At 33.2% G+C, this 12,536-nt stretch overlaps 1 long non-coding RNA gene across 1 annotated transcript; it reads left to right on the top strand.

Annotated features, from left to right (window-relative positions):
• The first annotated feature begins 820 nt into the window (after positions 1-820).
• LOC139499609 (uncharacterized) lies at positions 821-10,736 on the top strand. Its single transcript, XR_011658223.1, has 4 exons — positions 821-1,037; positions 4,973-5,007; positions 6,397-6,492; positions 10,383-10,736. It is a non-coding gene; the product is annotated as an uncharacterized lncRNA (long non-coding RNA).
• The last annotated feature ends 1,800 nt before the right edge of the window (positions 10,737-12,536 follow it).

Here is a 12,536-nt window from a genome sequence, read left to right as displayed (position 1 = left end):
ATGTAGGGCGAGAAATTCCCGCACCTTCAGCTGGCCCCTTAACAAATATATAATAGTTCAGTGATAATGAACGCCATACTAAACTCCAAATGTACACGAAGAAACTAAAATTAAAATAATACAAGACTAACAAAGGCCAGAGGTTCCTGACTTGGGACAGGCGCAAAAATGCGGCGGGGTTAAACATGTTTATGAGATATCAACCCTAGCTCCCCCTATACCTCTAGCCAATGTAGAAAAGTAAACGCATAACAATACCAAGAAATATTATTTATTCAGTTCAATTTTAAGAGAAGTCCGAGTCTGATGTCGATGAGAGGGGGGATAGGAGGGGTCCTGATCCCGAAATCCCGGACTTAAAAAACGAATTCCCGAGGTCCCGAATTTAAATAAAATAAATCCCGATGTCCCGAAATCCGAAAAAAACGATTCCCGGATCCCGAAAGGGTCAATCCCGAAATCCCGAGCTTAAAAACACCCGATCCCGGTGTCCCGTTCAATTCAAGAAAAGTAGTCTAAATAAAAAAATATTAATTACAGTTCAAAAATCGTTCGTAATTGTGTCCGGTGATTTAGTATCATACCATCATAACATATATATGAGGAGAACCTAACCCGTGTCATGCCGTTATTCTCAACGATATATTTTTTTATCAGTTTGCAAATTTCCGAGGCCAGTCATTCTTATTTTGAAAAGGCAGTATTAATGATCATTAATAACGACAGAACTAATAATATACTCAACATTGAAAATGCGTCAGCGGGAACCAGTAACGTAATCGGGATATTTAGTCCGGATTCGGTTTTCCTTTTTTTAGATGTTATGACGCAGACGACAAGGACGCTGGGTGCGATTGTTTATGAGAAATATTGACTTGGAGAGACGGACATTTGAATTAAAACAAATGGAATTAGATATGCAAACCAAGCAGAGGCGGATTATTTTCCGAGAAGAAGGTCGCTTTACAGCTTCAAAAATGGGGACGACTTGTCAAACAGTCAACGAAACAAGAGGCAGATTCAGATAACTTATTTTGGTAAATAATTAATAAATGGGTAGATCACTCAGATCGCTTAAACAAACACACTACATATATTAAGTATGTTGAATGCAATGTTGAAACGTTGCTAATCAGCGTTGCCATATATTTATATACAAACAAACAAACATTCATAGCAAGACCGTTGACAACGATGTCAAGTCCGTTCGTCCTTGGCTTATTGCATGACAATTTTGCCATGTGTTCGTTCGCCCTACTGTTTTTAAAAACGAAACAAATATATTTAAATGGCATAAAGGTTTTATAAACTGAATCAGATATTATATGAAAAATAGTAGGGATCTAGCAACCATTTTACTTCAAAGGTAATGACTATATAAGAGGGGGAGGACAGGGGTAAGGGAGACAGGGAGAAAGGAGAAAGGAGAGGAAGGCTGGGAGATAGGAGAAAAAATAAAATATCTCTCCTTTTAAAAAAGGCACTGGCTACGGTTACATGGAAATGTAACAATAATAAAAATATTATTGTTACATTGGAGACTAATTGCCGGAATGCAAAGTTGGGTGAGGAACCGATTAATTACAAATGTAACAATAATTACTGAGGCTACGGTTACATTACGTTATTGTTACATGAAAAACAGCAATGTACGCTAGCTAGATTGATTAAACTTAAAAATCTTCTATAGTTGTATTGCTTCATTCTTTCATATGTACTAAACAATACTTGTAATTTAATACTGATAAATAATAAAATATTATTATTCAGCAAATGGTGTACAACTTGAATAGTTTTACTACGTATTAATGGTTTTGATGTTCTTAAAGATACTACTCAAGATTAGGAGTTTGACTGTCAAAGGCGAAAAATCTAGTTCAATGGTTTCACTTTTTTAAAGTATTTAACTGCACACCTACTCTTATTACTGTCATTATAATTTGGACCAATTTTGTTTATGGTGAAAAAAATAAAACTTGGGATGCGTTTTAAACGAAACTGAAACAATATCAAGACATCCATTTCATACAGCTTTATAACTTGACGCAAATTGATAATCAAAAGCAAAGTTTGCTAACTGTAACTTAAATACTATAAGAAATTATGTATGTACACGTATCCGTGGAGGACGTAATTTCGTTCATCAAAAATGTGTCGGACTTTAAAAACAACTTACTGGATTTGTAGAAATTGACATTGTAAATAAAAAATTACAGTAAATAAATTGTATGTTATAAATGTATGTAATAAATGTCCTCAACTTTTATTATTTAGTACATATTACTAGTCCCATCTTACATTGCTTTTTTTCATGTAACAATAACGCAATGTAACCGTAGCCTCAATAATTATTGTTACATTCGTAATTAGACAGGTCCTTACCCAACCATGCATTCCGGCATTTAGTCTCCAATGTAACAATAATATTTTTATTATTGTTACATTTCCATGTAACCGTAGCCAGTGCCTTTAAAAAATGATTTAATATTTCAAGAGAAAATATCTCAAAAGGAGATGTTTTATTCTAATGGGAGAAAGGAGAAAGGGGTAGGAGAAAGGAGAAGAGGGGTGGGAGAAGGGAGAAGGGTACCCCCTGTCCTCCCCCTCATATAAAAAAAAGGTTTTATTTATTTAAATTAATATATGAAAATAAAGGGTTGGGTAACAGAACCCCATCAGCATTAAGTAGCTTCCCATACTAATTAAATTAGCCTTTCCCCAGTAATCTACAGGCCAGGAGCTCAATTTTTGAAATTTTTTAGTTAGATTCTGTTGGCCCGTAGTGTAGATATGATTTTAACAGGCCCGAGTGAGAGCAATTTTACTAGCCTGGGCTGCCACTCAGCGTGAAGACTGCTTCAGTGGCGGATCCAGAAATTTTCATAAGTGGGGGCCCGCTCCAGTCACGCTTCAGTGATTCCCTATATAAGCAACAAAATATTTTCCCAAAAAGGGGGGCCTGGGCCCCCCCCCCCCCCTAAATCCGCCTCTGTGCTTCCCCACTCCCCACCCCAAGATTAATTGTCTTTGACTTTATTCAAGATAAAATGTATGAATTAGTTACAATGTACAATGACATAGTTGACTGAGTTGTAGCACTAGACATAGTTAATAGACACTAAAATTATAAAAGATTTACATAATACATGTTTACAGAAGGGGGCAGGACCTTTTTCGTGTTTTTAAGCCCTGGATTTCAGGATCATGACTCATTCGACCCCCCTCATTACATGTTTACTAAAAATTATAATTTAAGAATATAAAATCATGAATATTGTCATGATATTTTTATAATACAATGTACATGTACGGTACCATATATGAATAGAATCTGATGTGTCAGCGCAGTAGTGGATCCAAGGGGAGGGTTCTTGGGGTTGGAACCCCCCTTTTTTTGGTCGATTAATGCAATTGAAATGAGACATATATTTGGAACCCCCCCCCCCCCTTTTAAAATGGCTGGATCTGCCCTGCAGTGGTTGTCCTCTGTTTATGTAGTTATACCCCACGCAATATTGCGTATATAATGTTTTTGACCCGTCAGTCCTGTTTCTTGTCATAGCAACTCCTCTTGAACCAAACAACATAATTTCACGAAACCTGTTTAGATAATAAGGACATTATATGTAGATGTGCATATCAACAGGAAATTACGATTCATTTTTTTTTTCAAGAAGTTGCGCCCCTTTGAACTTTTTTGCTTTAATGTACTACTGCAACAGTTTGTCATCGCAACTCCTCTGAAACCACACAACTGAATTTCATTAAACTTTGTAGATAATAAGGAAATACAACGTAGATGGGCATACCCACATGAAATTACAATTTAATTTTTTTTCCAGGAGTTACGCCCCTTTGAACTAGTTTGCTGTAATATACTACTGCAACAGTTCATCATCGCAACTTCTCTGAAACCATACAACAGAATTTCATGAAACTTTTTAGATAATAAGGACATACTCATAATGTATCATGTGCATATTGACAGGAAATTATGATTCAATTTTTTTTTCTCATTCTATTTTCTTTTCTTATTCAATTTCTCCAATGACAATGTGGGGACGTACATGTAGGGTATGTGGGCCCGCTCACTAAGGTTCTTAATTCATATATGTTTCTCAATTCTCGTTTTTATATAGATTAAATCATTGGTTTCCCTGTTTGCATGGTTTAACACTAGTAATTTTTGGGGCCCTTTATAGCTTGCTGTTTGGTGTGAGCCAAGGCTACATGTTGAAGGATGTACCTTTACCTATAATGGTTTACTTTATTTTTCATAAATTGTAAATTGGATGGAGAGTTTTCTCATTGGCACTCATACCACATCTTCCTATATCTAAAGATTACATACCACATCTTATTTATATATATATATATGCTATGTAACTACTTGGACTATGGATATTGGATACCTGATTGATCATATGCAGTCTCGTTATATTGTTTCGTAATCCAACATAAGTTTGTCTCGACTAAATATTATGAAAGTGCTACTGCATGTACATATATACATTGTACACAATGCTTATTACCACTAAGCACAGATTGAGGTTGAAATTTCGTGGAGTCAAAGAGATATGCCCCATTATTAGAAAAAATGGCTGAATCTAGTTTCTGTTCTCTATCTTAAGTATGTCTCATACAAATGTTTAAAACTTATGCTTATAATCACAAAATGAATCCTGCATCTGTATACATGTATGTTTACAAAATTGCAATGCCAAAAGCAATAACATTTTGAAGTTTAAACCTTTTTTAGAACTGTCAAATTGATATAAATCTAAAAAAAGATACCATGCTAATTTCAAAATTAGCAGATGCAGCATGCAATATGAATGCCAATGTCACACACACATGACATTGGCAACTATCCACCTGATGGTCAAGTAAATTTTGTAAAAATATTTGCAGATTATGCAAATTATTTGTACATGTATGCATGAAAATTAAGTATATTTTTTTAATTTTTCAGTGCCAATCACTATTCCAACAACTGAATATAAATGGGTAAGTATTAGATACTGTTTTGTAGCAAACAATTATAAGCTGTAGCTATCAATTTGTCATGTATGATGTACATGTACATGTACATTGTAAATTCTCATAATGACATTTCCACTTGGTGATTGAAAAATGTGTCATTTTGCCTGCATCAGAAGAAGGGGTAAACAAACAAGATAAATAATTGGTCAGCGTATACTTGCCATGGCCTTGTGTTGGCACGTCAACAATATAAAAAAGAAGATGTGGTATGATTGCCAATGAGACAACTGTCCACAAGAGACCAAAATGACACAGACATAAACAACTATAGGTCAACGTACGGCCTTCAACAATGAGCAAAGCCTATACCCCATAGTCATCTATAAAACGCCCCGATGTTTATGTTCAAAAAGACAAGATCAACAAATAGGTCATAAGGTCAAATAGCTGGAATGAAAATTACCTTAAGGATGTCTGCTTGTCATGTTTTGGAATTTTTTGTCAGATTTTCAGAATCCTCTGGTTTTATCCATTTGAATGCATTAAAAAAAAATCCCCATGAACCCCCATTTTTCTATTCAAAAATCTTTTACATGTATAATTATAAGTCATTTGTAAAAGTCTTATAAAATTGTATTTATTTTTTAATAGTATTTGAGAACTTTAACTGGTCAATGATAAAGCTAGGAAAAATCAAGAGAGAATATTTTCCCGCCAAAATTCCAATGGCTAATATCTCGAAAACAAGCACATTGACCCCTATATTTTTTTTGCTTTTTTGATTCCTCAATTTATTCCCTATCGATACATACTAGTTTTATGAAAAGTTATTTATTTTGAAACTGAGCAGCGAACATCCTTAAAATCATGCATCATATCAGCAATTTGGGGAAAACTAGCGATAGTTGGTCGTTAAACTATATACTGAAAAACTTGTTTAACTTCAAATTTGATCGCAAAGTCAACCAATACTATAGCTTAACAGCACAAAAATTGTCTTGCCAACTCCTTCCATGAGTTGTTAATCTTAAAAAGAATGGTCATGATGATACAGAAAAATTAAAAGAGACATTCAAAACTTACAAGAGGAAGTGAAACTTATGTCTTACAAAACAAAAAAACAACCATAAGTCCACACACCACTATTTAGAAAACTAATTATAAAAGACTGAACAACAGTAAACCACCAAAAACAAGAGGCGACATGTTTAATAGCAGATTCACAATCACGTAAATAAGTATTGTTGACCCTGATTCCGCGCCATAGCCACACATATACATGTATATACTATTTAAAGACTGTAACAGTTAAACATAAACTTCATAATCATCTATTTAAGGGAGGGTAAAAAAAATCTAAACTTTTTTTATATACTAATTTATATAAAACTATTATTATTTTTTCTTTCTTAGGTTTATCAAATATGTTCTTTGGTGTATGATCAGATCCTGTATATACTATAGTATAGATCTAACAAGCTTTTAAAAGAAAAGAAAATTATGTTTTAGGTAAATATAAATGATGCATACATTGTATATATATAGGATACCAAGCATATGTTATTTTTCTCTAATAACCCTATAGAGTTTTATCTTTGACTGTTATACGACCGCAAAAATTAAAAAAAATTTGGTCGTATATGGTATGATGTTGACGTCGTCCTAATACTTTTAGTTTTCGCACTCTAACTTTAGTGAAAGTGAATAGAAATCTATGAAATTTTAACACAAGGTTTATGACCACAAAAGGAAGGTTAGGATTGATTTTGGGAGTTGAGGTCTGAACAGTTTAGGAATTAGCGGCCAAAAAGGGGCCCAAGTAAGCATTATTCTTGGTTTTCGCACCATAACTTTAGTATAAGTAAATAGAAATCTATGAAATTTAAACACAAGGTTTATGACCACTTAAGGAAGGTTGGGTCCCAACAGTTTAGGAATAAGGGCCCAAAGGGTCCAAAATTGAACTTTGTTTGATAACATCAAAAATTGAACAATTGGGGTTCTTTGATATGCCGAATCTAACTGTGTATGTAGATTCTTAATTTTTGGTCCCGTTTTCAAATTGGTCTACATTAAGGTCCAAAGGGTCCAAAATTAAACTTAGTTTGATTTCATCAAAAATTGAACAATTGGGGTTCTTTGATGTTGTCGAATCTAACTGTGTATGTAGATTCTTAATTTTTGGTCCCTTTTTCAAATTGGTCTACATTAAGGTCCAAAGGGTCCAAAATTAAACTAAGTTTGATTTAACAAAAATTGAATCCCTGGGGTTCTTTGATATGCTGAATCTAAAAATGTACTTAGATTTTTGATTATTGACCCAGTTTTCAAGTTGTTCCAAATAGGGGTCCAAAATTAAACTTTGTTTGATTTCATAAAAAATTGAATAATTGGGGTTCTTTGATATGCCAAATCTAACTGTGTATGTAGATTTTTATTGCTTATTCCCGTTTTCAAATTGGTCTACATTAAAGTCCAAAGGGTCCAAAATTAAACTAAGTTTGATTTTAACAAAAATTGAATTCTTGGGCTTTTTTGATATGCTGAATCTAAACATGTACTTAGATTTTTTGATTATGGGCCCAGTTTTCAAGTTGGTTCAAATCAGGATCCAAAATTATTACATTAAGTATTGTGCAATAGCAAGAAATTTTCAATTACACAGTATTCAGCAATAGCAAGAAATCTTTAATTGCACAGTATTGTGCAATAGCAAGAAATTTTCAATTGCACAGTATTGCGCAATAGCAAGAAATCTTCAATTGCACAGTATTGTGCAATAGCAAATATTTTCAATTGCACAGTATTGCGCAATAGCAAGAAATATAGAAATTTTCAATTGATTATTGATTATTATCTTTCTTTGTCCAGAATAGTAGTTGAATCAACTTCTTAAATCATTGTTTTATACAATATACAATGTATATTCACTTTTACTACCAACTGATAAATTAAAACAATTTTTACCATTCAGCATTGTTCAGTGATAACAAGCATCTTTTGTTACATTTTAATATTTTATGATGTATTTAAATGAGTAGTTATTGTTGCAAACTCCATTAGAAATTTGAATTGAGATCAGTTTTGGAAAAAGGGAAAGGGGGATGTGAAAAAAAAAATATGGGGGGGGGTAAATTTTTCTCATTTTTGATTTCATAAATAAAAAGAAAATTTCTTCAAACATTTTTTTGAGAGAATCAATATTCAACAGCATAGTGAATTGCTCAAAGGCAAAAAAATATTTTAAGTTCATTAGACCACATTCATTCCGTGTCCGAAACCTATGCTGTGTCAATTATTTAATCACAATCCAAATTTAGAGCTGAATCCAGCTTGAATGTTGTGTCAATACTTGCCCCAACCGTTCAGGGTTCAACCTCTGCGGTCGTATAAAGCTGCGCCCTGCGGAGCATCTGGTTTAGAACTTAAATTGACATTGATAAAGCTATAAAAAATCAAAGAGAGAACATTTTCCTGCCAAAATTTAAATGGCTAATATCTGGAAAACAAGCACATTGGCCTATATATTTTTTTTGTTTTTTAGTTCCTTTATTAATCACCTATCGATACTAGTATTAAGAAAAGCTTGATATTTTGAAACTGAGTAGGGAACTTCCATAAATTAAAATATATTTGGTGTGTCAGATGATTTGCATATCTGTCCGGCAGTATTAATCTGAATCTTGGTCTGTCTTCAGCTGTAACTTTGTAGAGTGTCCTTTGTTTGATAAGTACATATACCAAGGTGAGCGAGACACAGGTTCTCTAGTTTTTATCAACTGTACAGTTTTTCCTTATCTATTGTCTTCGTGCTGACTGCTATCATGTCTCATATTTATGGTTCATTTAATTTGTCAATATTAATTTTATGTGTGGTTTGGTTGGTTTCTCAAATACTGCATTAGCAATAGATCATCTGTATATAATATATGGTTTATACTATGTTTGTAGGATGAATATGTCTGTCTGTTAGGTTTTATCTGCCCCTCATCCTTTATCATGGTTCATAGGACAATGTTAATTTTTTTAGGTATGGTCTATTTTTCAGATACTACTACATTTGTACTATATACAATTGGGTCAAATATATGTATTGTATGGAATATTGTAAGGTGTACCTGTGTCATCTGACCTTGACCTCATTCTTTGTTCATTGGTTAGTGTTAGTTTTCATGGTAATGTCTTTTTCCCAGATACTATAATCAATCTATCAACTATATATGTAGCTAGGAATGATTGCATAGTGTAGGTGGTGTCTGCAGTGTTCATTTGACCTAAACCTCATTTTTAGCTCACCTGGCCTTGGCCAAGTGAGCTTTTCTCATCACTTTGCATCCGTCGTTGATAACTTTTACAAAAATCTTAACCTCTGAAACTACTGGGCAAAATTAAAGCAAACTTGGCCACACTCATCATTGGGGTATCTAGTTTCAAAAATGTGTCTGGTGACCCAGCCAACCAACCAAGATGGCCACCATGGCTAAAAAATAGAACATAGGGGTAAAATGTAGATTTTGACTTATATCTCTGAAACCAAAGCATTTAGAGCATAATTCAAGATCTACCTGCCCTGAAATGTTCAGATGAGTAGAACAACCGGTTGTTGGGTTGCTGCCCCTGAATTGGTAATTTTAAGAAATTTTGCAGATTTTGGTTATTATCGTGAATATTATTATAGATCGAGATAAGCTGTAAACAGCAATAATGTACAGTAGAGTAAGACCTACACATAGTTAAGGAATAAAATGGTCAATTGACCCCTTAAGGAGTTATTGCCCTTCATAGTCATTTTTTTTAAATTTTCACAATATTTTTTTAACTACTGAGCCAAGTTCATTAATTTATAGATAGATATAATTGTAAGCAGCAAGAATGTTCAGTATAGGTAGATCTACACACACATCACCATCACCAAAACACAATTTTGTCATGAATCCATCTGTGTCCTTCATTTATGATATGCACATAGACAAAGGTGAGCGACACAGTCTCTAGTTATGATACATACTGATAAGTCAATGTACAGTTTTCTAACTTGTATAAAAATTAGATTATATGTGGTACGATTGCCACTGAGACAACTCACCACAAGAGACTGTACAGCCTTTAAGAATGACCAATGGTCAGTTACTCAGATATGATATTAGCAATAGGCTAATTTGATGTATTGCGTTACAGTAATTCACTGATACATGTATATCAGACTTTTTAGTTTTGAGATAAGTAAAGCAGACTTGTGTTTATAAAAAGGACATATCTCCATTCCTGACAAACATCTACATATATTCATGCTGGGATTTGAATAAAAATTATGTTTAAGTATACTTTGCTATTCCATTAAAAAAAAATGATTTCCCACGGTCCACCAAACTACATTTTCTTTTGTTTTTACATTACAGCTGCTGAAGAAATCTTTCGAAGGATGGATTGTTGATTATGAACAACAGGATTATATCATCATGACCTTGACATCTTACAAGGAGAAGTTCAAGTAAATGAAGGAATTCATGTGCAAAAATTACAATATTGTAAACAGGAGAACAGTTTAAATAATACTAACAGTACTAGTTAAACAGTTTTGTGAGACCAAGAGCAAGGCAGAGTAAACTTGGAGTGTATATATGTCAACCACAAGTACATTTAAATACCACATAATGCTAATGAAATAAGAAGTATGGTACACACATTTTGTATGATTGTGAATATCGGGTCCCAAAATAAATGCAGTTGTTAAATAAATAGAATTGAAATAACCAAATTTGTAGTGTTTATATGACCATCATATTTTGAGGTCTTTTTGCAAATTCTATCATAAAACCAACCAAACAACAATCAATTCAAATCACAATTGTAGTGAAAAAAAATTCCATTGACCAACAGAAAAAGATGATGTCTAATCCTTAATACATGTACCTTTTCTTCTTCACATTGGCTTGAGTATAACCAATTCTTTTCAATAAAAAAAAGGAGATATTGCGTATACATCAATTAAACCAGCATAAAGACCAAAAGACATCTTTAACATGTTTAAGGCAAATAGTCCATTCTAAATGGTAATTGATAATCTTTCTTATGAGGGTTTTTTCATGGATGTAGATCATTTGTATAGGCTGTCATAAAATATTGTGCTTCAATTCTAATTGTAAGATAGCGCACAGTAAATGTATGCCTTGCCAAAAACAGTTATGGAAGGGAGGCAAAGGTTGAAAAGGACAGACAACATTATCATATTTAAATGTTGTCATTTTGATTTCCAACTAAATACTACAAGGATATACTCATTGATTTATATACATACATGAAGATATGTAAAAGAATCAAATTGTTAGTGTTTACGTAAGAAAAGACAAATATCTATGGTTTATCCATTTATACCAACCAGAAAAAAAACTCCAAAAAATTATATATATAATGTGTTTGACAACAAAAAATGTTAAACAGATGATGCGTTACCCCATACAAAAAAAAACTTTCATTAAACTGATGTAGGTTTTGAAGACTACAAAAACATGTATAAATAGTTGTTGCAGAGAAAGAAAAAACATACGTAAAACAGGTGTTGGAGGACAAAAAAACATATGTAAAACGGGTGTTGAGGACATTAAAAAAACATACGTAAAACGGGTGTTGAGGACATAAAAAAACATACGTAAAACGCATGATTTGTTAGAAATTAACAGGCGTTTAACGTGCGTTTACACGTAAAACGGGCGTTATACGTACAATTTTAACGCACGTTTAACGTTCACACACGTATTACGTGCGTTTAACATACGTAATTCATACGTTTCAAACGGGCGTTTTACATGCGTGGTCCTCAATATGCGTTTTACGTACGTTTTATAACATACGTAAAACGCCTGTTTTACGCATGAAAAACGGGTATGCAATTTTTGCTGTGTATAGAGTGAAAAATAAAAAGGCAGGACAGAGATTACAACTAAAAAGAAAGGCAGGACAAAATTTTTCATCCTAGCCCCCCCCCCCATAAAAATCAAATGGTTGTTCCCTAATTTCTGTTGAAACACTTATTACTTGAACACAGTGTACAATCGTATGTATCATTTATTTCTGTTCAACTATATGTTTCTAAATTGACACACTTTTAACATAAACAACGTATTCATTCGTGATAATCATTGATTTCTGATGACACATATATTTCTAAGCTGAGACACGTATTCCTTAAACATTAGAGGTGGATTCAGACTGGGACATGGACAGCGTGGGCATCCCTTAAATTTGCAAGACATTTGTTGTCCTCATTTCAATAGAGAAGACGAACATTATGTTGACGCATTCCAATCGTTTTAACATTTAATTATTTACAATAGTATGCATAACAAAATACTGAATTACGAACAATGTATAAATAGTATATACTTCACATGGAGGTGTCAAACACAGTTGTGCATGTGGTGTCAATTTTTATAGGTTTAAATCAGTTTGAAAATGTATGTAAATATGCCCTACCGGCGGTTGGGTTGTTTATTTCATCATGGCGCGTCCCAAAAAACACCCCAGATTAGATTCTTTTAAATGAAAAATAGCGA

The sequence above is a fragment of the Mytilus edulis genome, chromosome 12, assembly GCF_963676685.1.
Source record: "Mytilus edulis chromosome 12, xbMytEdul2.2, whole genome shotgun sequence".
Taxonomy (NCBI): Eukaryota; Metazoa; Mollusca; class Bivalvia; order Mytilida; family Mytilidae; genus Mytilus; species Mytilus edulis.
The sequence above is the reverse complement of the archived record's forward strand: the minus strand, read 5'-3'. Positions and strand labels throughout refer to the sequence as shown.